Genomic DNA, 27,776 nt, shown 5'->3' with positions numbered 1-27,776 from the left:
AGTTATTAAAAAAATCGCAATTATTTTCGCATTCGCAATAGCGAAAAATCGCATTCAATTAATTTCGATAAAATATCACGAATATTCGAATTTAGCGAATATATCTCGAATATTCGAATATATATTCGAGATATATCGCGAAATCGAATATGGCATATTCTGCTCAACACTACGCTTAAAATATCTTCTACACTCACATCAACTAGTGGATATCTGGAGAATAGTCCACCCACAGGAACGGGACTATACCTTCCATTCCGCCGTTCATGGGTCCTACTCCAGAATTGACCTTTTTTTCCTAAAACACTCGGCTATCCCCATGGTCACCAAGACGGATATCACGCTCCGATATTACTTGACCTGGCTATTTCGCAAGCATCCCCCCGATCATCCACATGGCGACTTAACGAGGCGCTCCTTAAAGATTCGGACGTAGCCGCAGACGTTCTCAGGGAACTTAAGTCTTAGGCCTTGTACTCACGATCAAACATGTCCGATGAAACCGGTCCGCGGACCGTTTTCATCGGACATGTCTGCCCGGGGACTGCCCGGGGACTTCTGTTCGATGGCCGTACACACCATCGAACAGAGGTCCGCGCGTAAACAATACGCGGGGCGTGTCCGCGGTGTCGCCGCGTCGACAATGACGCGGCGACGTGGGCGGTCTGCCTTTAAAAGGCTTCCACGCATGCGTCAAAGTCATTCGACGCATGCGAGGGATGGCGGGCGGCAGGACATGTACGGTAGGTCTGTACAGACGACCGTACATGTCCGGGCGGACCTGTCCGATCCGCCCGAAAATGGTCCGATCGGGCCTACACACGGCCAAACATGTTTGCTGAAACTGGTCCGCGGACCAGTTTCAGCAGACATGTTTGGTCGTGAGTACGGGGCCTTACTTTTCTGACAATACGGATTCGGTGGATAACCCTGCCACGGTATGGTCGGCTCACAAGTGCTTCATCAGAGGCATTCTGATCAAACACAGGCACGCGGCCAAACAAAGTCGCGTTAAAACCCTGAATCTCTTAACACAACTTCACATGTTGGAACGTCGACATAAGAACCGGCCAGATAGGGATACCGAGGCGGAATTGCTCTGCCTTCGGGAAGCTATACGAGATCATTCTATGTACAAAACGAAACATGTGCTGCTGAAGGCCCGTCGCTCCTTTTATGAATATGGAGACAAATGCGGTCGGCTATTGGCCAACGCCCTACGGGCCAAGCGCTCCCAAACGTATGTGCCCGCTCTCCTCTCGTCCGCTGGCACCAGAGTCCATTCATCTCCAGAACTAACGGACACTTTCCGTACTTTCTACTCCAAATTGTATAACTTGGACCCTATCTCCACGCCTCGGTCATTACCACAAACCGCCCTAGATATTCGCAACTATCTGCGAGAAACTGACCTCCCCACATTGATGACGGACGAATGAGAGGACTTGTCTAAACCCATTACCGCAGAAGAATTGACAGCTGCAATAGCTGACACCCAGCTGGGTAAATCCCCCAGCCCGGACGGGTTCACCCTCCCCTACTACAAAATGTACCAAGACACTTTGACACCATCCTTTCTCGCGGCCTTTAATGCAGCAACCGATGGACACAATCTCCCGGCGGACATGCTGCGCGCTTCAATATCAGTGATCCCCAAGCCGGGAAAAGACCCACTATTATGTGCCAGTTACAGACCAATCTCACTTTTAAATTGTGACATGAAGCTATTCACTAAAATCCTTGCCTCTAGGATGAACACTTTGCTTCCACGTCTAATTGGAATGGACCAAGTTGGCTTTATTTAGTTCCGAGAAGCCAGGGACAACACTATACGGACACTGGACATTATAGATAAAGCAAAGCGCTCCAGATTACCCCTGTTGCTCCTGTCTACAGATGCCGAGAAGGCTTTTGACAGGGTGGACTGGTCTTTTCTCCGGGAGACGCTTAAATTTGTGGGTATGTCAGATTCCATTCTGTCATGGATATCGGCCATCTACGATAACCCTTCAGCGACTGTGCGGGTGAATGGCTACGATTCCAGCCCTTTTCACATCTCAAATGGCACCAGGCAGGGCTGTCCCCTCTACCCACTGTTGTTCGTCCTTTCCCTGGAACCTTTTCTGCGCCACATCAGAGGCAATCAGTCAATAAGAGGTGTCCAGTCTGGTCAATGTCACCACAAGGTTGCAGCCTATGCCGATGACCTCCTATTTTATATTACCAACCCCTCATCTCTTTACCCTCTTTGCTGCAGGAGCTGAAGCGTTACGGCACCCTGTCTAATTTTAAGGTGAACTTGCAGAAATCAGAGGCCTTAAGTGTTTGCTTGCCAGACTCTACCATCTCTAACCTCTGCCCTTTTTTCCCATTCAGGTGGGCTGCTCGTTCAATCCAATATTTGGGAACAAAAATCTCTGCTAATTTACAAGACATCATTGCCCTCAACTTCCAGCCACTTTTATCTACTCTTGCGGCCGATCTTGGGAGATGGGACTCCCTGGCCCTCTCCTGGTTCGGCCGCTGCAACGTCTTAAAAATGAATGCAATGCCCAGACTCCTGTACTTATTGCAGGCGTTGCCCGTCAAGATCCCTCAGACGTTTTTCCACGCTGTTCGCTCTACGTTCATAAGATTCGTCTGGCGTGGCAAACATCCGCGTCTCGGCAGAGCACTCCTAACACGTCCAAAGACCAGGGGCGGTCTCGGACTCCCAGACCCGGCTATGTACTATACGGCGGCTCACATGACCAGAGTCATGTACTGGTGCCGCCACAGAGACTTAAAGCTCTGGGTGTCGCTGGAGAGGGACGCGGCCGGGGCACCCCTTGCGGGACTTTCGTGGTCGGGGACTACTCCTGCCACACATCTTACTACCCATCCACTGATTGGGCCCACTCTCATGGAACTGAAAAGGTTCTTTCGCTTAGCCTCGCTGAAAAACTTCCCATCCCCGCTGATGCCAATCATCGGTCACCCGGACTTTGTACCTGGCCTTACCGATCCGTCTTTTCACGCGCAAACTCTGTGGGGTCTCTTGAGGGCCTCCTCTTTCCTGCGTTCCACCGGATGGCTCACTACAGAGAATTTGCTCTCAGGACAGGCCCCACTTTTACTTGACCTCTGGAGGGTCAACCAGCTTTCTCACTTTCTCGGTTCACTGCCCAAGTCGGCCCACTTCCCCAGAGAGCTTCACCCTTTTGAGGAACTCTGTACGGGCGAGGGTCCGATCCGGAGGTCCTTATCCACCTCCTACAAATGCTTGCTAGATCTCCACGCCACTGAAGACCCACCATTCTTGGCTAAATGGGAAAGGGACTTGCACGTCACCTTCACGGAACCCCAAAAAGACCGCATCCTCTTTTTCGCGCAGAAATCTTCATTTTGCAGCAAATACCAAGAGACCACATATAAAATAGTGACACGATGGTACAGGACCCTTCGGTTCTGGCTAAGATATTTCCATTACAACCTGACCAATGCTGGCGTTGCGGCCTACATGCAGGCACGCTATTGCATATATTCTGGGACTGCCCTGTGTTCCAGACTTTCTGGCAACCGGTTCTTAAACTCATACAGAAACTTACGGATGTCCCCCTCCAGGATAACCCGGCTGCAGTTCTCCTTAACCTTACCCCTCTATCACAGAAAAGATACCATAAATCCCTCCTCAAGCATCTCCTTAAAGCTGCCAGGGCCAGCATTCCACCTCTCTGGAAGCAACAGTCAGCTCCCATGGTGGCCCACTGGCTCGCAAGAATGGGGGACATTGAACGAATGGAAGACCTGACCTCTGCGCTGCGAGACAAATCTGAGGAACATAGGGTTAGATGGATTCACTGGAACATCTTTCGCTTCTCTGACGAATTCACCCAATACATGGCTGGATCCACTGTATAGGATCCCCAGCACTAGTTTAGCGTTATCAATCTGGGCTCCCGGAGGGTAATTGTCCCTCGTTTCCCGTTCTTCTTCCTCTCTCTCCTTTCTTTCTTTCCCTTCTTCTCTTTCTCTTCATTCCTCTCAATAATAGGAAAAAAGCCGAGATGAGCACAGATGTTTATGTTTATCCTGTATTAGACTTCAGCGAGCAGTTAGACGCTGACTATATGGTGCTTCTTGCCCGCCTGTAACGGTTCGGTACGATCATTATATCTCACATGCTCATTGCAATATATCGATACTGTGAAGTTGCATCTTATGTTTGTTTCTGTGTCTTATCCTTAAATAAAGAATTAAAAACGGGTGTTCCAATATTGGTTCCCTTTGAGATAATCCATTGAAGTTGGTGAATGATGGGATGAAGGAAATAATAGTGGATAGGTATAGAATCCTCCTAATGGTCTCACAGAACTCTCACCTCTATTATGGCAGCTATCGAAAGCAGCTATCTCTCATTTTCTCCTCTTTCTTCTCCAATACTATACACAATCATAGCTCTGACTTTTGTTTATTTCCCCGCTCATGGATGTTCAAATGTCTTTGTTTATAATGAGCGTTCCACAGGCAGAGACATATGGGTGGGAGAAAGAGAGAGGAAAAAGAAGCTTCCAATAGTGCAGTACCATTTAAAGTTAAAAGGTTTTATTAATGGCTAAAAAGGTGGACTCTTACACGAAGAAAACAAGTAAAAAGCCAAACAATGAAAAAACGGCGTTCTAAACCCCCTGATGAAGTCACGAGGAGCATGACGTAACGTCGTAGGACACGCAAGGCTGACGCAAACCGGAAGTGACCGGAATCTATGTGAGAAGGTGTTTAGAACGCTGTTTTTTCATTGTTTGGCTTTTTAGCTATCAATAAAACCTTTTAACTTTAAATGGTACTGCACTATTGGAGGCTTCTTTTTCGTTTCTCTTTCTCCTACCCATATGTTTCTGCCTATTGGAACATCCATTTTTAGAGATAGCCATCCACCTATATGGACTAATATTCACTCACCTTTAAGTGGACTTTGTCTTTCTTCATTTTACACCACTTGGTTTACTATTTATTAGTGTTATTCTTTTAGATTGATTTCACCTAACACTTATTAGTGTATGCTCATTTCTTCTTTTGTTTTTGACACTATTTATGCACTGTTATTACGGTGTTTTTTTTCGAATGTATTTTATTTAGCGCAAGATCACTTATTTATATTCATTTTGTGTACAGTGAACACTTTTAGATATTGCAGCTTTGGGATTTTTATTTATATACATTTATTGATTTCCTTTTACTCACAGTAGCGCAAAAGATCACTTTACATTTTATAATTGTTCATTGTATATTGCATATCATTTTTGGATTGACACAATGGCAGGGTGTCTCTTGGGGATACATATATGCAGCACAGACAAGATCATGATGGGATTGTACATCGAATCTCGCTGTGTTTTGTGTATAGAGCAGTATGTAGAGCTCCGAAATCATGGCAAAATGGTGCTAACACTGGCAACTATAGATCTAGGAACTAAGGCAAGATGGAATCCTTATGTTGTTGTGGAATCGAAGCTGCAAGAAAATGGCACCCAATCGGACTAAATATGAGTTGGCAGGTACATCCCCCTGAGGAAGCCACATGGCCTGTGGCGTAACGCATATGGAGGGGGCAATTTGTCATCATGCTGAGGCGTGCATTGTGAGCATACCATGGTAATATTGTCTGATTGTTTTATACCCCCCACTATAAGGAATTCATGTTTTTTACAGTTTGGTGCACTCTAAGCACCAGGAAAATGTGATTGTTGTCAGCAGGCTGACCGATGAGTAAAGCTTGGATCTTTCCTTGGATTTATCCTTGGTCTTGTTTATATCATATGTTGCCTTCCTATGCTACTCACTGCAAAGGCCAGTTATAGATGGGGATGGTGGACACCGTTTTTTGTTGTAATGTTACTGTTATATTGCAGGCATTGTGTGATTAGCTGGGTGTTCAGGGTGCTCCTGTACCTTTAAGAAGGGGTGGCTCCCTTCAGTCCACCTGACCTCCACCTATCCATCAGAACGCATGTGCTTCCATTGTGGAGTCTCTCATAAGCTAGAGATAGGACCACAGATACCAGGGTGCCATGACGAGGCACTGTGGCTAGAGTTGCCACCTCATCCCTTTAAAACAGAACACATATGAATTACACAGGTTCTGTGGCTAATTAGACTCATTTGGTGCCTTACCTGCATTAAATCAGCCACAGAACCTGTGTAATTCATATGTGTTCTGTTTTAAAGGGATGAGGTGGCAACCCTAACTGTGGCTTACGCATGTATTTGCAAATGTGTGCAGACTAAACCCCTGTTTAACACATACTGTTAGATAGGTTGATTTGGTTGTCAGCAGGCTGGCCGGTGAGTAAAGCTTGTATCTTTCCTTGGATTTATCCTTGATCTTGTTTATATACTTATGTTGCCTTTCTATGCTACTCACTGCAAAGGCCAGTTATAGGATTTATCTTTGGTCTTGTTTATATTACTCAGTGTTTACTAAGCCATTTTGTTTTAAAAGATAAAGAACTATGTCCAGATTTCTCTATTTATGATTTGGATGTATGGAGATAAGTGTAATGCCCTGTACACACGATCGGTTCATCTGATGAAAACGGTCCGATGGACCGTTTTCATCTGACAAACCGATCGTGTGTGGGCCCCATCGTTTTTTTCCCATCTGTGAAAAAACTTAGAACCTGTTTTAAAATTATCTGATGGTTAAAAAACCGATAGAAAAAAACGATCGTCTGTGGGCAAGTCCATCGGTTAAAAATCCATGCATGCTCAGAATCAAGTCGACGCATGCTCGGAAGCATTGAACTTAATTTTTCTCAGCACGTCGTAGTGTTTTACGTCACCGTGTTCTGACACAAACGGATTTTTAACTGATGGTGTGTAGGCAAGACTGATGAAAGTCAGCTTCATTGGATATCTAATGAAAAAATCCATCGGTCCGTTTTCATCGGATGAACCGATCGTGTGTAGGTGGCATAAGAGAAGGAAGATCCTAATCTCAAGACTGCCAACAAATGAGTGAAACAGCACAAACAGATCCCCAGAGATGGACAAAAGCTCATAATGACCATTGCTCGGTCTTATTCCTTAATGTATGTGGACGATTGGAGCACATAGTGGTGAAATCTAATTAAGGAAGCAGTCATTTGGATATGTGATATTTGGATATAAGTTTTTATAAAAGATTAAGCATATGTAAGCAAGTTTATTCCAAAGGACACTTTATGGACTGATGCATTTCTTGTTTTGTTATTGTATATATGTTTTGTTATGATATGCTGAATTAGAAAATTGCTATGTAAGCAGATTCTCAACCACTTCAGCCCCAGAGGATTTACCTACTTCCTGACCAGGCCATTTTTAGCGATTAGCCACTGCATTGTTTTAACTGACAATTGCGCGATCATGCAATGCTATACCCAAGCAAAATTGACATCCTTTCTTTCTCACAAACAGAGCTTTCTTTTGATGGTATTTGATCACCTCTGCAGTTTTTATTTTTTGCGCTATAAACAAAAAAAGAGTCACAATTTTGAGGAAAAAAAATATTTTTATAATACCTATTAAAAAACATCATTATATATATTCTTCAACATATTTTGGTAAAAAATAAAATCAAAATAGGCGTATATTGATTGGTTTGCGCAAAAGTTATCATGTCTACAATTTATGGGATAGATTTAGCGACTTTTATTTATTTTTATTGTTTTTACTGGTAATGGCGGCGATCTCCAGTTTTAAACAGGACTGCGACATTGTGGTGGACACATCTGACCCCAAATTACACCTTTTGATGACCAGTGACATTATTACTTTGATCAGTGCTATAAAAATGCACTGATCAATATATAAATGACACTGGCAGTGAAGGAGTTTAAATGACACTGGAAGGGAAGGAGTTAACATTAGGGGGTGTGTTCCCTGGGTGTGTTATAACTGCAGGGGGTGATGGGCGGCCAGGGACATGACGGAGATCGCTGTTCCCAATCACTGGGAACAGAAGATCTCTGACATGTAATCTGGCTAAACGCCGTGATCGCGGGACGCTGTTGCACACGGTACACAGTGGGTGTGTGCGCGCCCACTATCTCCCATTCACGCACCACCATACAGCTATGGCGGTTAGCGCCGACCTGCTGCAGTATAATGATTGTCTTCAAGCGGTTAAAAGGTTACTAACATGTTAGCGGTTGAGAACGTGGCACCACTTTTTGAATATAAATTTAAAATCTGTGTTCTTCCTTCACTTCCCTCCTCCGCACATGCTTGTGTCATTTTTCAGTTCTTTCTTTTCAACCCAACATTATTACTATATTTTGCTTGTATAATTTAGCCTGTGTAACCACTTACCCACTGGGAACTTAAACCCCCTTACAAACCAGACCCATTTTCAGCTTTCATTTCCCTCATATTTTGAATGCCAATTACTCATGCAACACTGTACTCATATGAATTTTTTGTATTTTTTTCACACAAATATAGCTTTATCTTGGTAGTATTTAATCATAACTGGGCGTTTTTTTTGTGCTGTAAATGAAAAAAAGACACAAAAATAAAAAGAAAATGCACTTTTCTTAATTTCTGTTATAAAGTTTAGCAAATTAGTAATTTTTCTTCATAAATTTTGGCAACAATTTATACTGCTACATATCTTTGGTAAGAATAGCAGAAATCGTTGTATATTATTTGGTCTTTGTGAATCAATGAAAATTGATCACACCTGATGTACTGATGGCATATCTCATTTCTTGAGACCCTAACAAGCCAGGAGAGTACATATACTCCCCAAATGACCTATTTTTGGAAAGTAGACAGTCCAAGGTATTGTGAGTTTTTTGAAGTTGTATTTTTTTCCCCACAATTCTTTGCAAAATTCTTATTTTTTCTTTTTTTTCCACAAAATGTTCATAATACGTTATTTCTCACACAGCATATGCATACCACAAATTGCACCCTATCATTTGCAAACTATTTTTGAAAACGATTAGAAAAAAATCTAAGATTTGACTCCCATAGGCTTCATTGGGGTTTGGTGTTATGTTCAGCTTTAGCAGATTTTATCATGGGTTTACCAAACCCACACAAACCAGGTGTGATACCCTGATACCCTAGGAGGATGTAATAGTGTGGTTTGTAGATGGGGACTTAGTCTGATACTTGACCCCCAGGTATCCATTCTACACCCTACATGAATGAGTATTGGGCTACTAGCACCTGTAAAATAAAGACATATATTTAAAAAAAGTCTTACAAAAAGTGTCTTACAATGTAAATCCAATAACATTAACCATTGCCAATCAATGTCAACAAAAAAATGTCTCAAGTACGTACTTGATTTAAATAATTTTTACATTGCAATCTTGTTTTTGTTCACATTCCGTTTGGTAAGCATAGAAAATCATTTTTGTGGAGTACTGATAATTTTGTTACATTCAGCATTATAATAAAACATCAAACTGAATTTGTTAATTTCTTCTTGTACCACATGCAGGGAAGGAGCCACTTTAGTTAAGGTAAGTATTACATGTCTGCAAAGAGACCTAGCTTCAAGGCTTTTGGCCTTGAAAAAGGCTATGGGCCTTGAAAAAGGAAAGAAACTAAAACTCCAATAGACTTCAGTGAGGTTCAGTTCTTTGTTTGGCTTTACCAGATGTTTTTTTATACAATCACTGAACCTCCTGTGAATTGAACTTTTTCCTATTTTTCTTATTACTAGTTATGTAAATTAGTCAATCATGAAAGAAGAGGTGAATGTTTATCCTAACTAAATCAACTATGGTACAATAAATCAGCCCCTACTGTAAAGCAAAACTTCTGGTCATAAATGTACGTTTGTGATCCTGCAGTGCCCTGCAATAACTTATTTTCTGTTTAATGTTGCTTCACACTGAGGTAGGCAATAAACCTTGATTAACTGCTGTATAATAAAATCATCTTCACAGTTATGAAAATTCTTACCTTTTATAATGAAACATTGTTCTCATTTACTGTATCTTTAAAATAATAAATGCAGTACAAATACTGATGCTCATAAATTAAAGTTTTAATGTAATTTATTTATTTGGTAAATGTTTGGAGAACAAAGCTTATTTTATTTCCAATGTAATTCAAGGAAATGAACCATGAAATGCAATTAATGAAATTGCTGTACTCAATTGCATAAAATGCTGCCTCACAGCTGCCACTCATGTTTAAAATGCGTCTTAGTTCTAATGTCTATCAGGAGAGCTATTACACATCCAACTTAGTGGAAAGCTTCCTGTGCTTTAATTTCTGTGAATAACATATCAGCAAACTGGCTGGCTGGGTAGTGGCTACCCAAATACGATTTTACTTTGTTAGAATAATTAAGGTAAATGACTTCTAGATTAATTTAGAGTAGTGTGATTTAAAAGAGTAAAAGTAACTTGTAGCCTTGAGGAATTGAAAGCGTCCTGTTTTAAGTGATTTACCTTGTCCTAACATGCATGTTTCCCGAGAGAAACAGGAAAACATTTTTTAGTTGCTGGTTCTTGAAAGGGTATCATATTGTCAAGTAAAATAAAGTATCTTCCCCTGTATCCATTCAACGTAGCAGGTACTTTATTGCGGTGTAAAAGAAGATTTCCCAGATTAAAAATTCCAAGCATTTCTGCTATGATCATCTGATGTTTTCTAATGTTTCCAAAGAAGACTTTTTTTATTTTAAGTTTCAAAGTGCTTAAGAGGACAAGAAGTATTCCTTCCGTTATTAGTTTTCAGCTTTGTATCTGTGTCACCAAAGTTTTATCAAGATAGATTTAATGTTTTTCAGAAGGATATTAATAAATTATGTGGTAATGAAAAATGTGAGATGAACCATACTCTTACATCAAGGCCTGATGATTACTTTGATTGATGCACTGGCAAGTTTTTCCTGACAAGGCAAAAATGAATAACATGACACACAGACCTTTAAGGGTGACCTCAGAGGAAATCACAAGTTGCTGAATGATACAGAAACAAAATGGAAAAATGGAAGCTGCTAGGCACTCCATGTCAACAGCTAGACAGATGTGCTTGTCTGATCAAATGATCAGTGATTTCAGTGTCAAAATCAGAATTTTGTGTATAGAAGCTTTTATTATAGGAAAAAGATGAAGTAACAAATAATTTATAACTATGTACTATACCTCTGCAAACACATTTTAAAACATAGTAAACCACATCTGTTTCCTGCACACCAGAAATGTAAAAAAAACGTAACACATTTTCCTTGTATGGTTAAACAAAAATAGAATTTCAGCATGCTTCTAGGAACAATACTTATGTTACATACTATATATGAACAGTTGTACACCATAAATATGATTTTAATGACATCTTTACCTATTAAAAGTATTGTTTACAGACACTTTACAAAACATTTGTAAATGACAAATTTACATGAAAAAAGTTAATATTAGGTACATACCATTATACAGAATATAGTGCTTGAAGCAGAACACCAGCTAAAAAAAAAATAGTAAATAAAAATAAAAATGTGTTTTTACTACAAAACACACCCTCACATTTTTTTTAAATGTCCCTCATTAATAAGAACTGAATCAAATGTGAGTTGCTTTTGATAAAACAGGTTTGTGGAAGTAACTATCATAAACTTTTAGGTTTAGAGTTAGGTAGACATAGTATTTTGACCACAACAAAACTTTGATGGTTTATTTACTAAAGGAATAGATTTGGTTCACCTAGAAGAGAAATGTGACTGATAGTGAATAAGGTGAAGCTGTGCACACTTTGAATACACAGTTATATACAAGCAATAACTTTACTTTTTAATTCCTCTTGAACAGTTGGGTATTCAAGTGAACATTGCTTCACCCTATTCAAGTATATTTATTTAAGTTAAAAGCCTCTAATTATTCCAATTCACAATTTTTTCCTGTTTCCAAGGACCATTGCTTCTTATTTTTAACACTGACTTTAACATGCAACCTTTCCAATCTAACATATGCAGCAATTGCCATGTGGCTGATGCTGTCATCATGCACTTTTTAATGAAAAAACCCTAACAAATAACATATCATGTGTTCCCTTTTGTTCTGTTAAATACATCATAGAACATGTTTTTGTCACGTCTCCTTTTGTTTCTGTGCAATGTCTCTATGCACTCTGCATAGTACTTCCTCTCATCTCATAGAAGAGAGGAGTGGGGAGGCATACAAGCAAACTAACCCTAGGAGTGTTAATCGGTCTGTCACCTTTACTGGTTCCTGCTGCCAACTACTACATTACTATTGCCTCCTGAAATAACTAGTAATAAGTAGGTAGGATGAACTAGTGAACAAGATCTTCAGGTGACCCAGGAGGTCAACACTCCTTAAAGTTTCTTCAGCACAACATTTTTCAAGATTAGAGTGATGTTGAGCAGCACAGATAATGGGAAGGATTACCTTCTAAACAAGGAGGTATCAAGTACTTCTATCATCTATCATCTGTCATCTGTTTCTGTCTCCCACATCTAAGGAAAACACTCTATAAAGGAAGATGACCTCTCCCAAACCTTGCATGAGCCACTAATTACATTCTTAAGCAGTCAAGATGTACTACTCACATGAAATTTCAATTATAGTCTTATTCCCCACACTGCTGAAAAAACTATCCATGCAGGGGGTAGCTGTTGAGAACCGTTACCTGGTTACCTGTTGCCCTGATATCTTGGAATGAAGAGGAGGGAGACTAAAGCAAGAGTCCCCAAAGCTTTAAAGCCCAGCAGCACAATCATTGCAGCCCGAGATCGGGAAATACTTCCCGCTAACACAAGCAGCGGCAGTGGCAGCCATACAAGATCGTGAGACTGAGATCTAGTCACGTGACGACGGGATGTTGCGGGAGCTGAACGAGACAAGTGAGCAGTGCGAGCCGGGAGTGACACCCTCGTTCTCACTCTCACATACCGTGAAAGCAATGGAAACGCTGGAGGTTTCCAATGAAACTAAGACGATAATGGATGCAAGGGGGAGACAGAAAAATGTAAGCATAATGCAACCGAACCCCAGAGAGCAGGAGATAGACCTGAGGGCTCTGTTGTAAGCCCTCCCGACCCATGCAGATCTGCAAGCATTGCCAACTAGAGCAGACATGGAGGTTTTTTTCTCACGTGTGGAGGATGACATGGAAGCACTGGTTACCCGAGTGGAAGAAGTAGATCAGAGGGACTTGGAAGCAGTGCGGAGTGATATACAACTCCTAACAGATAAGTTAAACAATGATGAGATACGGTTAAGTTCATTACAAAATTGCAATATGTATCTAGAACAGGCACAGACATATCACTCTTCCCAGGCAAATGCTATACAAATAAAACTGGAGGAAATTGAAGACCGCAGCCGCCGTAAGAACTTGAGGTTCAGGGGGCCCCAGAGACAATTGGGAGAGAGAGGTTACAAGAAACTATTCAAGCGATTTGCCTTCAGCTGCTAACCACCCCTCCCCCTCAAGCCTTTGAATTTGAAAGACTTCATAGATCACTGGGCCCTCGCTCAGTTAATGTAGACAGACCCAGAGATGTGATTTGCTGTTTCCACCGATATGCCCATAAAGAGTTTATTAGTTGTGGACCTTGGGAGGCTGGTGAGGTTATGTATGAGGGATCTCAGATAAAAATCTTACCCCACAACAAATTAGAAAGTCTGGGGGGACTTATCGTTGGGGATACCCGATCTCCCTAACAATAAAGAGGAATACGCAGTCCTTTTCCCTTAAACAACCATCAGACTTATCGGAATTGTTTGAATTTTTGGAGATTGAAGCATCGGATGTATCAGACTGGCTACAATACATTCCGAGTCCGGTTAAACGATCAACAAACTTGGTAGCGACTAAGGCCGGCCCAGCACAAAGGAGAGAAAAAGGGGAGACTTTCGAGGGTCCCCTAAGCGGATAAAAGGGAAGAGGAAGCATAGTAAATTCATTTTTTTTTCTCCCTTTTTCGAGTCCCCCCCCCTTTTTTTTTTTGCTTGGCTCCATGTGCTATGGTCACCTGCTCCTCCTCTTGGAATCCCCTATTATAGGTGTCTACTCCCCCCCCTTTCAGCTCCCCTAGATATAAATAAACTTGCCACTTTTTTTTTTAAACTGGGATGGTAATTGTGCCCCTATCCCTTTTTTTTTTGCTCTTTTAGAGTACACCCCCCCCCCTTTTTTTTCCTCTCTGGCGGTTGTTGAGATACTACCTAAGCCTCTTATAGGACATGGTTGAAGTCACTAAGTCACTATATAATCGAAGAAAGGAGTTATAATGATATGTAGAATTTTTTTTAACACTTTTTTTGTTTACAAACGTTTTTATTGATGGATAAGGCCATAGAATAAGCATTTACCAGTGGTAAAAAATTAACAAGTGAGAGAGTCATTTACATTATACATTGTATACAAGTAAAGATATATCACATGAGAAAATGCATACAATTGATTTATAGATCCATACGATATCCGTGGGGAAAAAATTAGTGGATGTGCTAAAGTAGAATACCTGTAATGGATATTACGTCCGTAGCAAGGTTTCCCACAAAGACCATTTTTTTGGTATATACAGTATGCATAGTGTCATATAGCGTGTGGTGTATTCTTTTCGATAATTTGATATTTTCCATACGGTTAAGAATTTAAGGCCATGGCACATTGGTTGAACGCCAGTTGAAAGCTATGGCCCAGTGGATGGCGCTAAGAAGAGTGTGGATTAATATGGAACTTGCTATTGGTATGTCTTGTATGGGGGCAAATAGAAGGCACATTTGAGGTGTTATTGGGATCTTTCTACCTGATCAATCATAAGACTTGCGTTGTGCCAGTTGGGTTTAAGGTGGGAGCATTCCCAAAATATATGTAATATAGTCCCATGTGTAGGACAACCCCTGAAACAGATCGGAGAAGTTGATGGGTAAAATGAATTAAGTTTGACGGGGGTGAGATACCATCTGTAAAGCAGTTTAGTGGCAGATTCTCTAATGGTGGTAGTTTTGGTACATCTGTGTAGATTTTCAAATATGGCATCCCATTGTTCGGGGGAGAATGAAACGTTTAAGTCTGATTCCCATTGTAGCATAGGGTGTGTTTTTTCAGGCATGTTGAACTCGTTTAGATTTTTATAGATTTTTGATATTAAACCCTTGTCACAAGGGGAGGAAATATAAATCCGTTCGAATAGTGAGAAAGGGATATTTAGAGTGAGTGAGTGGTATTTTTGGTAAAAGTGCTTTATCATTTCATAATTTTCATATTCTGTGTGTGCAAGGTCATATTTCGTTTGTAGTTCTGTGAAAGAGTAAAATGTATTGTTATGGGTGAGAGATTTTAGATTTGTTAGATTGTGTAGTTTCCATATTGCTAATGAGTTTTGGTAATTATCTAGGAGAGTGAAATGAGGGTCTTCTAGGAAGGATGCCAAGGGAGGGATGTCTGAAGACATGTTAAATTTGGTAACTTGTCTGTTCCACAGTTGTAGGGAATGTGTTACGATTGTATTTAACGGTCTTATTCTCTGTGGCAAAATGGATTTGGACCAGAGTAGTCCTTGTTTTTAACACTTTTTTAACGCTAGAATAGCACTAACACTAACACAGGGCACAGGTTTAAGTAAAGTTAAAAGCTAAAGCACAGAATCACTGGGAATAGTAAATACACATAATTATAATATTGTCAAAGGAGGGAAGGGAGGGAAGTAGGGGCCCATGATAAATAACACCTCCCCCTCTTGTTGAGAATCAGGGGGGGGGAAGATCCTTGTTATACTTAGTATAGTTTGAATATCATTGTACTGTATTTGTTTTAAAGTGATTTTTTGCACTATTTTACAACCGTACATCGTTCTGTTGTCACATTGCATACACAGACTCAGTGGCCCAGATTCTCAAAGGAGATACCTTGTATCTCTGAGTCTGGGCGGTCGTATCTATGCGTCTGATTCTTAAAATCAGTTACTCATAGATTTCCTATTAGATCCGACCAGCGTAAGTCTGTTACACCGTCGGATCTTAACTGCATATTTACGCTGGCCCCTAGGGGCGTGTATGCTGATTTATGCCTAGAAATATGTAAATCAGCTAGATACGTGAATTCACTAACGTACACCCGGCCGACGCAGTACAGATACGCCGTTTACGTTAGACTTTTCCTAGGGTAAAGTTACCCCTGCTATATGAGGCGTACATGCGGTTTACCAATGTTAAGTATGGACGTCGTTCCCGCGTCGAATTTTGAATATTTTACGTCATTTGCGTAAGTCGTCAGTGAATGGGGCTGGACGTCATTTATGTTCATGTCGAAACCAATGCGGCGTACTTTGGAGCAATGCACACTGGGATATTCCACTGACGGCGCATGCGCCGTTCGTGAAAAACGTCAATCACATCGGGTCACAAGTTATTTTTTTAAAACACGCCCCCCTGTTCCAAATTTGAATTAGGCGGGCTTACGCCGGCCTATTTACGCTACGCCGCCGCAACTTACGGAGCAAGTGCTTTGAGAATACAGCACTTGCCCGTCTAAGTTGCGGAGGCGTAACGTAAATAGGATAAGTTATGCCCGCACAAAAATACGCCAAACTACGAGAATCTGGCCCAGTATCTTTATTTTGGTGTGTACGTGTATCTACGTATATTTTTATTGGATAAAATATAAAACTTTTTTTATACAGATACACTGAGGGAATGGCCATTCACGGTTCAGGCCTCTTTTTTTGGGGGGGGTAGATGAATGTAGGCCGATTAGCAGACTGTTTTTTTCTGCATAACTTCAATGAACTTGAATGACTTGTAATCTGGCCAACTCCTGCTGGACCTGCTAAAACTTTGCTCCGTGAATGCCCAGATTTAGTCTCAGTGGTCAGATCTGACCAGTAAATTTGCATTGGAAAAGTAATAAGTATGACACAACCTTTTATGACAAGATGTAGAGCTTGGATATGCAATGCTTAAATATATAGTACCAATGTGTAGTAAACATGGATGTTAAATGGCACATAGGAACATGTATTAAAATGATTATTATGGGCCCTTAGGGAGGGGGAAGAAGAAGAGAGAAGGGGAAAGGGGGAGAGAAAGAGGGGAAGGTGAAGGGAAGGAGAAAATGTTAAAGTGGATTTATTTGAATCTGGATGTTATTCTTGAATTGTAAAATGTAAAAAAGAGCCGGGTGGGAGGAGGGTAGATTTGAGCTCCTCGGCCATCTCGGACCAAACCACAACTAGGATTCACTCATTGAAGCCATAGAGATTGGCTCAGTATTGGGTGTGGCCCTTTAGGGACTTAGAGGAGGGATTTAGGGTGAGGAAAGGGGGAGGGTACTGGGAGGGAGGGAGGGAGGGAGTAGGTTTTTTTTTGAGAGAGAGATGGAGAGAGTGAAGATCACCTCCCTGAACGCCAAAGGCCTTAATGTCCCAGAGAAACAAAGGATGTTGCTGAATGACCTGAGGAGCTCAGGGACAGATGTTGCCTATGTGCAGGAGACACACTTCAGGGCAGTGGTCCTTAGTAGACAAACGTATAGACCCAAATGGGAGATTTCTGTTCCTTAAAGGCTGTATTAGTAGTACTAAGGTAACGTTAGCTACATTATATGTACCAAACACACACCAGAATTTGTTTGTGAAGAAAACACTCTCTGAACTAAAAGAATTTGCAGAGGGGAAACTGATTCTTGGAAGAGACTTTAACATCTCCCTAGACCCTAGAATTAATACCTCCTCAGGAACGAACTTCTATTCAAGGAGGTATCAGAAGAGGTATACTACGAAAGATGCATGATTTACAATTGGTGAGAGAGATAGAGAGAGAGACTTGTAAAGCGCAACACATGCAAACTGAATCGCCTCTGGGCGCTGTATCCATTTCATGGGTAAGGAACCCCTTGACCTCAGAAGAGATGGGTTTTAATCTTTCTCCTGAAGGCCAAGTGGTCCGACTCCAGTCGGATGGTGGTTGGTAGTGCATTCCACAGGCGAGGTCCCTGGACTGCAAATCTTCGATCTCCTTTGGACTTGTATCTGGCCATGGGTATCTGGAGGAGGTTTTGATTGGTGGATCGCAGAATGCGATTGGGGTTATGGGCTTTTATTTTTTCACATAGATATTGGGGGGCGTTGCCTTGAATACACTTATGTATTAGGCAGAGTGCCTTGAAAGTGATTCTGTCTTTTACTGGCAACCAATGAAGGGATCTCAGTGAAGGTGAGATTGATTCCCATGGTTTTTTCCCAGTCACTAGTCGAGCGGCCGTATTTTGAACGACTTGCAGACGAGTGATTTGGTATTTGGGGAGTCCTAGATAGAGGGCATTTGCGTAGTCGAGTCTGGAATTGATGATTGTTCCCACCACGACTGCAATGTCCTCTTTCGGGATAAAGAGCGTAGTAGGCGCAGCAGATGGTGGGATCCGCTCACTACTGACCCTATTTGTGCATCCATTGTCATGTAGGTATCGAAAATGACTCTTTGGTGCTAGGGGTGATAGTTTTACCCAGAATGGGTGGGGGAGTCCATGTTGACGCGGGGTGATTTTTCCGGTTAGCGTGAAACAGGAGAAGTTTTCGAACCATTGAGTTTAAGATAACTGTTTGTCATCCAGTTATCTATTAGAGTGAGGCATTTCTCTAGTCCAAGAGAATGATCCTTTTTGTTGCAGATGCGGAAATACAGTTGTGTGTCGTCTGCATAAGAGTGATAAAGTAACTTCTGGTTACTGATGATTTCAAAGAGAGGGCGAAGATATTAAACAATACGGGCGATAAGGGAGATCCTTGAGGGACTCCGCATGACACCGTACATTTTTCAAGTGAAAGACCCCAGTTTCACTATTTGTGATCGGTTTTCCAAGAAGGAGGAGAACCAGGGTAAAACACATTCAGCGACTCCGGCTACTTCAGCTAGCCTAGCCAGTAGTAGTCCGTGGTCTACAGTGTCAAAAGCCGCGCTTAGGTCCAGCAGTATCAGGAGACAAGATTCTCCTTCGTCTGCGGCCTCTAGGGCGTCATCCCATATTTTAAGCAGCGTCGTTTCTGTTCCATGACCCGGACGGAAGCCTGATTGAAACGGATCGAGTAATTTATGGGTGTCTAAATGCAGTTGCAGCTGTTGTACAACTACTTTCTCCATTACCTTGGAGAAGACATTTAGAGCTGTTATGGGCCTCCGGTTGTTTGGGTCTTTGGGGTCGAGGGTATTTTTTTTTAGAATTGGTTTTATTGTACCTTGTTTTAGCAAGGTGGGCACCATGCCCTCCTTGAATGATTGGTTAATGAGCTGCGTGATAGCTGGTGCCAGTATATCGGCACTTTCTTTCAGCAGTTTAGTGGGGATGATATCATTGGGTGCTGTGCTATTACGCAGAGTCCCGATGATGTTTTTAGTGGCATCGATGGAAATGGGTTTTAGAGTGAATTTTGGTGGTTGCGACGGATTTATGTGGGTATTAGGTTTGTGATTTGGGGGGGAGTTGGTGACGGTTCCATTTTGCTGAATACTTTCACAGATTTTTTCAATTTTATTAATGAAATAATCCGATAATTCGTTGCAAAATTCTTGTGAATCAGAATTGGGGGCCTCTAAACAAGCTGGATTCATAGTCTGAGTGACCAGCTTAAAGAGTTCTCGGGGGCGGTTAAGGGCATTTGCGATGATGTTGGCGAAATTATTTTTTTGGGCCGTGAAGATTTCTTTGTGATATTTCTTTGTTATTATCTTGTAAATGGTGTGGTTTTTATCTGAAGAGCACCTTTTCCACGCAGCTTCTGCTCTTCTACGCTCTTGCTTTAGCAACGTCAGCTGGTCATTAAACCAGCTGGAGTTGTTTTTCCGGATGCAAGTTTTGCGTTTTGGTGCTACTAAGTCAGCTGACTGTAGTAGCGCCTTGTTAATGGCGTCAAGTGTTTCTGTGGCTGTTTGTTTTTGTTGGGTTGTTTTTATTTTGTTCCCTAGTGTTGTTTTGAAGAGTTCCGAGTGGAGCTTCTTCTGAGATCTAGTCCAGTGAGTTGTCACCGGTTTTGTGTTTTTTTTTGGGCTGGCATTTTTGGTGATTGTGAATTTGATGGCATGGTGATCGGTCCATGGTTGCGGCTCATTTCCCAGGACGTCAATTTCCAAATCTTGTTTGAAAATGAGATCGAGCGTATGGCCTGAGGCATGAGTGGGGCCTTGTATTAGTTGCTGCAGACCTAATCCTTCCAGATGGTCGATGCAGGCGTCGGCTACGGGGTCCAGCGAGGAGTTGGCCCAGAGGTTGAAATCCCCAAGCACCAAAAGGTGTTTGATGTTTAGGGTATATGTGGAGATGAATTCAGTCAATGACGTGAGAAGGTGCGTTTTTGGGCCTGGTGGTCTATAGCAAAGTAGCATATGGACCGTATCTTGGGGATTTGTTTGCAGCTGCAGAGTGAGTGGTTTCCATGAATGGAAGCAAGTTTTGAAGGACTGGTTTGGTGATCGAGAGGTGAGTCTTGTGGATCACCGCCAGGCCCCCCCTCTTTGCCCCACTCTGTTTTGCATTTGAATGCGATAATTTGCTGGCACCAATTCTGCTAGAATGGTGTTGCAGTCGGCTGTCAGCCAGCTTTCTGTGATGAAGAGTCAGTCTAGATCGTGTTGAAGGATGAAATCATAGATTTCTTGTCGGTGTTTTACTGCCGATCTTGTGTTGACCAAAGCGCATATTATGCGCTTGGGCTGGGGTACCTGCGCGTAGTTTTTGACTGTTGATCGTCGATTGATTCTCAACAGTCGCTCATTCCTTAGAGCTTTTTTGGTGACAACTGGGAGTATAGAGGCAAATGGTTTTAGTTCCCGGATGGTTTCTGCAGAGTATTTTAGGTAACCCATGGTCGCATAAAAAAACGCAGGGAAGTAATGTTGATTGGGAGGGTCTTATATGGTGATGGGCGGAAGACTGTCCAAGTGAGCCGTCACTCGTTGAGTCTTCTCTCCCCGATTGGTCCAGAGGAAGGCGAAAAACCCCAGGCGTGCTGTGCCAATCTGCAGCGATCGGGGAAAAAAATTCCTTCCTGACCCCTTAACGGCGATCAGTGCAACCCTGGATCAATTGCCTAGGGGGGTGTGGGGGGGGGGTGGGAGTCCTGTTTTTTTGTGCTGTGTCTGCAGCAGCCGAGAGCTGGGAGGACCCTGCCTGGCTGCACTATCCCTGGGGAGAGCCGACTCGTTTGAGAGCGTCCTGCTCTCACTATCCCTGGGGTGAGCAGTCTAAGATGAGAGCATCTGCTGCACCGCTGAATCTATATATCAAGAGTTCCAACTTTATTAGCTGCAAGCTTGTTCTGGATTAGTGATTGAAAAAAATAATGAAGACTCCTGTCTTACCTCCTGTTTCAAACTCCTGTTTTTTAACTCAGGCACTTTTGGTCAAAGAATGTACTTCTGATCAGAGAGTCCACATGTGAAGCCACCATCAACTGGGAGCCAGCTCCTCTGGGAGCTTGTACAGCCACTTTATACTCACCTGTGAAGACCTGTGAACAAACACACACCTGTGAACAATTAAACCCTCCCCTTAATTAGCAGAAAGGAAAAAGAAAAAAAGCTGTTTAAAAAGTGTCAGAGAAAAAGAGGGAGAAGCAGAAGCAGATGATAGCAAACTCCTGGTTTTTAACTCAGGCACTTTTGGTCAAAGAATGCACTTCTGGTCAGAGAGTCCACATGTGAAGCCACCATCAACTGGGAGCCAGTTGGTAGATGTCTGGGGGATCTTACATACAGAAGAAAGGGATTATACTTGTTTCTCTAAACCCCACCAAGTGTATTCCCGTAAAGACATGTTTCTGATCCCACATTATCTGCTAGCATCTGCTATAGAAACTAGTATCGTAAATATCACTTGGTCAGATCATGCCCCGATCTCCTTGTGTCTCTCCCTGTCCAACATGGCTCTCCCACAAGAGAGATGCTGGTGATTAAATGAAAGTCTACTTCAGAACCCTGAAGTGGGGGATGATGTAGCTAAAGAGATGACAGCATATTTCCAAGCAAATGACACCCCAGGGAGTAACCCGTGTATGGTCTGGGAGGCACACAAAGTCGTGATTAGAGGGATTCTGATCAAACATGGATACATTTTGAAGAAGAAATGGGAGAAACAGACCAGAGATCTACTAGAGGAGATCCCGGCACTGGAAATGTTGCATAAAAAGACGCAGGTACCTACTGCAGGCAGGGAATTGCGTCACTTGAGGAGACAACTATCTGAGATTCTACGATTTAAAGCCAAGGCTATAATTCAACGAGGAAAAAAGGCAAATTACGAACTAGGAGATAAATGCAGTAGACTATTAGCAGGAAAAATTAAAGAGAATAATAGATCAACCTATATATCTCAAATAAAAGGGAGAGAGGGAAAATTAATACAACCACCCAAAGACATTGCCCAGACGTTCGGGAAATACTACTCTGCTCTTTTCAACCTGACACATGTCTCTACCCCCCAGTCCACTATAGAAGAATATCTTGCCTCAGCAGGCCTTACTAGGTTGCCCTCTCCAACCCGTCGTAATTTAGACAATCCTATCTCTGTAGAAGAATTGACTGAAATATTAAAAACTATTAAATCTGGAAAGTCTCCGGGACCAGACGGTTTCAGTAAAAGATATTATAAGGAATTTTCCGAGATATTAAGTAAGCAAATGACAAAGGCTTTTAATGCGGTGGGTCTGACCTCCGCATTTTCCCCTGATACTCTCCGAGCTCACATTACGGTAATCCCAAAAGAGGGGAAGGACCAGGGGGAGTGCGTAAATTACAGACCCATCTCATTACTTAATGTAGATTTAAAACTTTTTACTAACATATTTGCGGCCAGACTTCAACCATGGCTCTCACAAATAGTGGATTTAGACCAAGTAGGATTCATTCCTACAAGAGAAGGGAGAGACAACACGACAAGGGTTCTTAATTTGATCCATCAGGCTAACGAGACAAACACACCTTGTGTGTTTCTGAACACTGATGCTGAGAAAGCATTTGATAGGGTTAACTGGCAGTTCCTTTTTGGGGTGCTGAAGCAGGTGGGCCTGGGGGAACGTATGATCATCTGGATTACAGGTGCCTATGCGACCCCACAGGCTGCAGTAAAAGTAAATGGTGTTCTTTCAGAACCCTTAAGCATCTCAAATGGCACTCGCCAGGGCTGCCCCCTTTCACCTCTTCTCTTTACCTTATCATTGGAACCCTTGTTGAATAGAATTCGTCAAAACCCAGATATATGGGGAGTTCAGGTTGGAGAGGCAAATCATAAGGTCTCAGCATATGCGTACGATTTTTATGCAGTGGTATTATACCCCAGTACGACTTTCAATTACCAGTATACCCCAGTACGAAAATTTCAATTAAAAACTCGGACAGCTGTTGGAGATGTGGGGAAGAATGCGGGACATTGTTACATATATTCTGGTCCTGTAAAAAAATAAGACAATACTGGCGGTGATCCTAAGAATTGTACAAAAGATTTCTGATTTCCAGCTACTCGATGACCCCACATTCTTCATACTCCACTGCTCGCTAATCCTGGCTCAGACTTATAAAAGATCAGTACTGTGTCATATGATCAATGCAGTCAAAGCAGGGATCCCCCTGCATTGGAAAGATACTCAGCCCCCATCGGTCTTAGATTGGCTAAATAGGGTGAGAGAGATAGAGGCCATGGAGGACTTATTCCTCTCAGCTAAGAATAAGAAAAACCAATATGAAGAAACATGGAAGAGCTGAAATCTATTTAGGAACTCAGAGGATGGGAAGAGACTACTGGAAGAGATAGCAGAATCATGAGGAGTAAATAGGGAGTTATATATGGGTATGTTTGTATTTATGTGTGGATGGAAGTATGTGCACACACAGTTGTAAAAAGAGGTGTACCCAGCACAGTGTAAAGGAATAACGTCTGCTCCTTCGGAAAGGAAAGGGGAAAAGAGGGTTATAGTGGAAAGATGGACAGTCTATCAATTAATAACTCTGTTGGTTAGTAGTGTTGAGCAGAATACGCCATATTCGATTTCGCGATATATCTCGAATATATAGTCGAATATTCGAGATATATTCGCTAAATTCGAATATTCGTGATATTTTATCGAAATGAAATGATTGCGAATTTTCGCTATTGCGAATGCGAAAATAATTGCGACATTTCGATAACTGCGGTAGGAGCACTCTGATTGGCTCAGAATATTCTTGATATTTTTTCGAAATTTCGCAAAATGCGAATGCGATATTTACTGCGCAATTTCGACAAATGCTGTAGGAGCACTCTGATTGGCTCAGAATATTCGAGATATTTTACAATACAAAATAATTGCGAATATTCGGCAAATGCTGAAGGAGCACTCTGATTGGCTCAGAATATTCTTGATATTTTACAATACAAAATAATTGCGAATATTCGGCAAATGCGGAGGGAGCACTCTGATTGGCTCAGAATATTCTTGATATTTTACAATACAAAATAATTGCGAATATTCGGCAAATGCGGAAGGAGCACTCTGATTGGCTCAGAATATTCTTGATATTTTACAATAGAAAATAAAAAGTGTTTTGCATTGGTGGTGATTCTTTACTCTATCCATCTGTCACAGCCGTTTGTCAATCAAACACCTTGAAGATTGAACACGTTCATGCTGCATGCTTTGGACTTTTTTTCACTTCACATATCAAAGACATTTTTATGAAAGATTATTTTTCTATTATTGGGACTATATTTCTTTATATATTTGTTTCACTGTGTATTTCACAAGTTATTTGCGCTTGCTTATTTTATAATTTGCCCACATGTCTTGTCACTAGACATATTTTTTATTCTTGTAGAGCGACTCCATTTTCTGTCTTGTATTAATTTATGTTGTATAACATTTTTGAGTTGCTGCTGTATTCTCCCCTTTTTTTAAGGTATGCGTAATTTTTTCCTTCTTACAAAAAAAAATAATATCAAACATACAAATATTCATAACAGAAACATACACAAAGCCCCCCCCTTTTGCATCAGAGACAATCAGAGTTCTCCTACCACAGTTATCGAAAATTCGCAATCATTTTCGCATTCGCATTAGCGAAAATTCGCAATTTTTTTTTTTTTAAATTCGGCAACATAAAAGGATCGCCTCAGCTTAGCTACTCGGCCAGGGTCTCTAATCATACCAGCAATGCTTTTAGACGTCGATAGGATGTGATCTGTTTTAAAAATAAAATTGAAAAAATGTGAATATTCGGAATAGCGAATATTCACCACGAAATTCGAAATACATCGCGAATACTCGAATATGCCATATTCGAGCCGAATATTCGCAATACGAATATTCGTGAGCAACACTATTGGTTAGTAGAATAGACTAATGAGGAAATAATAGGAAATGTACATGAACAGAATGTATGGATGCGCTATAACCATGGGGGACTGTCCAGAGGATCTAAAATGTACTAAGGTAGGAAGGAGAAAGGGTTAGGATGAATGTATAGAATCTTTAAGAACTGTAATTTTAATTACAATATTGTTATTTGCTATTCCCCTTCTTTTTTTCCCATTTTGTGGGGAAAAAATGTAATACAAATAAAAATAAAATGTGAAAAAATAAAAAACTGTGGTGAAAAGGGTACTCTGCTACACTCCTTTCATCATCCACTGCATGGTTGCAGCCAGGAAATCTAACTGGAAGCAAGCGGTCTCTCCAGAACTATCATATTTTTACAGCCAATGTTATTACTCAGTCTCAAATTTGAACTTATGCTCTCCATCAAAAATGATGTCCTTCTGGTCTCAATGCTCATCTTGGTTACAATACCGGTTTTGTGCAGCATGTCCGTAATGATGACACAATAACACACATTTTCTTCTCTGGGAAGCCATTCTTTATGACTCACTAGACCCACATGGCAAATATGTTTGCAGAGTATTATAAAGAACTCTATAATCTGAACTCTACTCAAGCTATACCTGCCCCTTTTTTTCAACCAAATTCACAAATTCAGGCCTTCCTCTCCTCATTAAAACTACCCAAGATCTCCAAAGAACATTTCACTGATTTATTCTCTCAGTTCGCCCTACAGGAAATCACCAAGGAGATTTCCACACTACCCATGAAAAGAGCCCCAGGGCCCGAAAGTTTGGTCAAAAGATTACTACAAAAAATGTAGCTCAATCATATCCCCACACTTGCAAAACATGTACAATTCAGCAGCAAGTGGCACCTCTTTCCCTAAAGAAGCAATAAAGGCTTTAATAATCACTCTACCTAAGCCCGGAAAACCTTCCAATCATCCAGCTAACTTCCATCCTAACTCTCTCCTTAATACGGACCCAAAAGTGTATGCTAAAATCATCGCAGCTAGTCTGGAAAATGTCATCCCTCTTCTAATTCACCCTGACCAGTTGGGTTTTGTGAAAGGTCGCCAGATTTCTGATGGCACCAGATGCATCATAAACCTGCTTCAATGGGCCGAAAAACCAAAGAACGCCTTCTCTGCTCCTTTCCCTGGATGAGGAGAAGACATTTGACCGGGTTCTTTGGCTTTATCTTAGAAAAGTATTACACATGTGGCGCAAAGCGGGACTGAAGCTAGGAGTCGGAGCTCCGGGAGAAGCAGAGACTTTCACTAACTCTCCAGGGCCATTTAGCATGAAATTCTCTCTCTGACCGCCTGAGCACACCTGCAGGAACGGCGGTGCATGTCGAAAAAAAAAAGCCTTTTGGCGGTCCCTATCAAACTACCTACTCCGTTTACAGGAACAGACCGCAATGTCACAAGACGGCGCCCAGCCATCACAAGCTACTTCAGGCATCCGTGATCCAGAGGTTCTTCCTTCCGCCTCATCGGAACTGAGTGAGAATTCCCTTCATATCACTAAGACTGACCTGGAAGACAGTTTGTCTACTATGTATGACAAACTGGCCCATAAATTCCAAGCGGAATTACATAAATCTACAAACACCCTGACTCTGGAGATTGTGGCACTACACAGACATGTTAGAAATTAAACATGACAAACTACATCTTTTCTTATGTAGACCTTCTGTCAGAAACCATTAATCAGACTGAGACAGAAGTACAGTTAAATCACACTTGTTTAATAATAATAATAAAAGATAAACAAAGTAAGCATAGTCAAAACATAGCCAGAGTTCATAAACCAGATCGGATAGTCAGCCGAGCCAAATGCCATAGAGCCAGAGAAGAATGTAGTAGAACAGCCAGCAGGATCAGGAACCAGCAGGGATGTCAGCCAAGCAAGTCTTCAACAGGAATGCAGGAGATAGTCTCAGTAATATTGACCAAGGCGAAGGCAGAGAGCAAGTGAACTGGAAGGCTTAAGTAGGTAGGACTGATGAACTGGATTATCAACAGGTGAGTCACTGTGGAGAGTCCAGCCCTGACACCTTTGCAATGATCATGAGGTTCTCTCAGACACGGTTCTTCAATTACAAAACCACATGGAAGATTTAGACAACCGTAACAGAAGAAATAACATCAGGGTAAGTGGATTGCCTGAGACAGTTACTGATTTATCAGCGGCCGTTAAGAACCAACAGTAGGTGTTTGTGATATTGTGTTTTTAGCACGACAGCATCGCGCTGATTCTCGGCGACATGGTGCCGAGATCTCGCCGACATCTCGCACTCACTGGAATAGTGACAGCACATCCCAGCAAGCGCGTCATAGAAGCGACGGGAGATCCGACTTGGATTCCCGCCAATTCTACACGTGTGCGGCGTTTGTTATGAATCCTGAGGGGGAAGTCCCCGCCGGATTTTGAATAAAAATCCGGCATGAGTTCCCCCCTCAGGAGCATACCGGGCCCTT

This window comes from Rana temporaria, chromosome 6 (assembly GCF_905171775.1).
Source record: "Rana temporaria chromosome 6, aRanTem1.1, whole genome shotgun sequence".
In the NCBI taxonomy this organism is placed as follows: Eukaryota; Metazoa; Chordata; class Amphibia; order Anura; family Ranidae; genus Rana; species Rana temporaria.
This window is presented reverse-complemented; position numbering follows the sequence as displayed.